General features: G+C 38.2%; 1 pseudogene; it reads right to left on the bottom strand.

Moving 5' to 3' along the window:
- Nucleotides 1-785: 785 nt before the first annotated feature.
- Nucleotides 786-1,477, bottom strand: LOC123254741 (annotated as a pseudogene).
- Between the last annotated feature and the right edge of the window lie 2,632 nt (nucleotides 1,478-4,109).

Here is a 4,109-nt window from a genome sequence, read left to right as displayed (position 1 = left end):
TTTTGTTTTTCAGACATTTTAAACGAGGTTAGTAAAACGGGTAAAGAATTTTCCCCCTCTTTAGGGCTTCATCAATAGAAATATTCTGTTAAATATAAACTAGATTATTTATACAGTCAAAATACCAGAAGTTGGATTTTTTCAAGTGCAATAATAGAGACATTATTTTTGCAGCTTCGAAGTTGTTGGTTTTAGGTCATTTCATTTTTTAAAATGTCAAACTAGAAGCCATTTTAAACAGAGTATCTTTACTCTGAAATAAAGTCTTCTTTACAATGCAGTTCAAAAATTCTCACACTCTATCTTAAGATAAAACAATTTTAATACTAGGTGTGCATAAACATGCCCTTGTTGCAAACTGCTTTTATTGACAAGATATGAAATAATTCATTGAGATTTGGATAAGACTCTATTATTGACTGATGCAGGTAAATATGTAAATATATAAATATAAATATATGTATACATTTTTTGGGTCATGTTGCAACTATTATTTCCAATTTAGTGACCCTGCTGCCCTGGAACAAGACAGCAGCTGTGACAATATTATTAAGAATTCTCTTACTGTGATTTAATAGCAACCATCTTTACCAATTTTAACTCCTTCTCAGCAAGAACTACATTCCCCATTGCATTATCATCTGAGTCTGAAGGAGTTAAATAACCACCACAAAGATTCTGCATTTTGATTGTAGCATGTGGCAGAACCAAAAGTTAAGGAAGCTATGCTACCTGTTCAAAGGTCTGTGGGCAATAGAAGAAGACAATGGGGAGAAGATGAAATTTCACATGAAGTCTTCAAAGGATTGCACAAGCTCTTCATCATAGCCAACACAGTCTGCAAGATCATCTTTCATTATAGCTTTTATTCCTCCTCCAAGAACCATACCTTCCTTCCTTTTTGTGGCTCTGTTTACTTTTCTTGATTCTGTTTTTCACTGTTTAGGTCAATGAATTGGTAATATTTTCAAGTCAACTTCCAGTGAAATATATACATCTCATACTAATGTTTCTAAGAACCTGGCATAATATAAATATGTTTCATACTATGTAATTTTGTCTTTTAGTAACCTGCCAAAATCTATGAAGTCATCTTTTGAAGAGGGGTTCATGGCATCTGTGCCACAGATTGTGTTATTAATGTCAAATATTTCTTTTGCTAATTCAAGGTCTACCTCTTCCTGTAATTTCTTTACCTGTAGTTTATCTACTAATTGTTGTTCTGGTGTAAGCTCTTTAGATTCTTTAGGTTCAGCCTATTCTTAATTTCTTCTCTCTTCTTTTGCTGTTCTTTCTTTTTGATTTTCTCTGGTATTTTCTTCTTTTCTGAAAATTTTGCTTCTGTTTTTACCTCTGTCTTTTCTTTTTATTTTTCCTCATCATTGTCATCCCAGTTTTCTTTGATATTTTTATCCTAGCCCTCATCCTTACTCTCCCAACAGTCTCTGCTGGCTGTGCTCTCTGCCTTCCACACTGGCTATTCCACCAAGAACATGTCTGCATCTTCCTCCTCACTCCTGGACTTGCACTCTTCCCACTAATTTCATGTTGAAATAGAGACAGAGCCCTGCTTTTCCTTAGAAGTAAAACAAGGCAGTGATATTGAAAGGGGAACATTGGTGATGTTCATGCCTGGCTCCTGTGTTACCAGACAGTGAAAGCATGGTCCCAAATCTGACTGATTTCTTGGTTCTCTTGTGGGGTCCTGCACCTTGAGATCTTTTATAAAGCTTTTCCAGAACCATTTTTTTGAGCTTGTGACCATTTTTTGTATTTTTTTTGCTGTTTAAGAAGTAATATTTTTACTTCAGTGGCCTCTAAATTTTAACCTAGGTCTTCTCTTTCCCTGTAATAGTTGGATTATTTCTCTTTTGCTTGCTCTTTTTTGGAGGGGTAGGGTTGGGGATATTTTAGTATTCAAACCAATAAACTTAATCATTAGCCCTAAACTAGAATTCCAGGGTTCATAAAGTGCTAGAAGATGGTGCTTCAGGTTTCAGAATTCTTTGTGTTCATTATTTATTGAGCCTCATCCAGTTCTTCTAATTTCTCTAATCCAGAGTTAGATATAATCACCAGTTGCCCATTTCAGATGCAGTCCATGATTTACCTCACATGATATGATGGTATACTTAAAAAATCCTAGAGAATCAACAAGCTCCGCTCCCTTTTTTGACCTCCCCACTCCCCTGCTCCCCTTGGTTTCTCCCTTCTGACTTTCTCAGTAGGGTTAGATAGAGCTTTATATCCCAATGGATAATATAGCTACTCTTCCCTCTCCAGGTTTATTACACTGAGAGTAAAGTTTAAATATTACCTCTTAATGCTCTCTTCCTCTCCTTTTTATAATAGTATTTGTCCCCTCCCCTTCCCATGCCCTCTTTGTGTATAATAGAATATCCTATTTTTCTTATTCTCTCAAGTTTCTCTTGGTGTCCCCTACTATTCACCCCCCTCTTTCCCACCCCCCCCATATCATCTTAGACTATTTAGTATTCCACCCTCTCCTTATGAATTATTCTTCTGATTACTATAATAGTGAATAGAGTTCACTACAGAGAATTATACATAGCATTTCTCCACATAGGGATACAGATAATTAGATCTTACTGAGGCCCTTAAAAAGGCAAATTTAAAAATTATGACTTTTCTTTCTTTCCCCTCTGTTTCTTATTTACCTTTTCATGTTTCTCTTGATTTTTGTGGTTGGATATCAAGCTTTCCATTTAATCCTGGTCTTTTCTGTGCAAATATTTGGAAATCTTCAATTTTGTTGAATGTCCATACTTTCCCCTGGAAGTATATAGTCAGTTTTGATGGGTAGTTGATCCGTGTTTGAAGGCCCAGTTCTCTTGCCTTTCTGAATATCATATTCCAAGCCTTGTGGTCTTTTAGTGTGGAGGCTGCCAGATCCTTTGTGATCCTGATTGCTGCTCCTCAATATTTGAATTGTCTCTTTCTGGCTTCTTGTAAGATTTTTTTCTTTTACTTGGAAGCTCTTGAATTTGGCTATTATATTCCTGGGTCTTGTCTTTTCTGGGTCTAGTGTAGAGGGTGATCTATGGATCCTTTCAATGTCTATATTGCCCTCTTGTTGTAGAACTTCAGGGCAATTTTGCTAAATAATTTCTTTTAGTATGGTCTCAGGTCTGGTTGTTCTCAAGGTCAAGCTCCCTGGTGGATCCCCTTGCTTGGTCCTCTGCAGGAGGTTCCTTTACAAGTCTCAGGGCACTGCTTCCATAGTAGTATACCCATCTGCACTGGTTCCCCACTCAGGGTTTCAGAGCCTTCGCTCACATGCGCTCGCCCATGCCCGCCTGTGCTCAGTGTCTGTGCTCAAAGTCCATCTGCGTTCTTTAGCCTTTTGGGGTCCTAAGTCTTGCTGCTCTCAGGAACAGGCCCTGGAGCTGCCAATGACTCAATGGGTGCCCCAAACTTGCTCTATTTCTTTTGAGCTGGCTTTGGCGTTGTAGGTGGTGTGGGCGGTGAGGAAGGGGTTGCTCAGCCAGTGATTTAGTGAGAGCTTTTTCACCCCTTTATAGCAAGGAAATGCCCTGATTCCATGTACCTTCCACGCTGCACCCTGTTGTGGGGTTTGTTGTGGGGTTCCTCCGTTCGTCTGGATTTGTTTTTATGTCCCCTTGAGGAGTTTTGTGTGTTTTGATTAGGAGAGGTTAAGTGCTGCTTTTTACTCTGCCGCCATCTTAACCCGGAACAGGAAGTCCATTCTTAAGGGTGACAATAGCCAATAGCACACTTACAAGGATGTGCTCCTTCCACATTCCTCTTCTACTAACTCTTCAGCCTGCAATAAAGCAGGTGTCTAGTCTGTATTAATGGGACCTGGCACTCTTATACTCCATGATGTTCACTCTTTCAACCTCTTTTTGTGGGTGGGTGGGAAGTCTCTGGAGCTGAGATCAAAGAAAGCTGCCACAGCTGTTTCCATGTCCTTCCAGTGCATATGATCAAGTTGTAATTTTATTCCTTATCTGTTTTTGATTAGATCCATTTTTACTTTTGCTTTGTCTGAGACCATGATTACTACTTCTGCCTTTATTTTTACATTAGTCAAAGATTATATATATATATATATATATGTATATATA

The sequence above is a fragment of the Gracilinanus agilis genome, unplaced genomic scaffold (assembly GCF_016433145.1).
Source record: "Gracilinanus agilis isolate LMUSP501 unplaced genomic scaffold, AgileGrace unplaced_scaffold31438, whole genome shotgun sequence".
NCBI classification, from domain to species: domain Eukaryota; kingdom Metazoa; phylum Chordata; class Mammalia; order Didelphimorphia; family Didelphidae; genus Gracilinanus; species Gracilinanus agilis.
The sequence above is the reverse complement of the archived record's forward strand: the minus strand, read 5'-3'. Positions and strand labels throughout refer to the sequence as shown.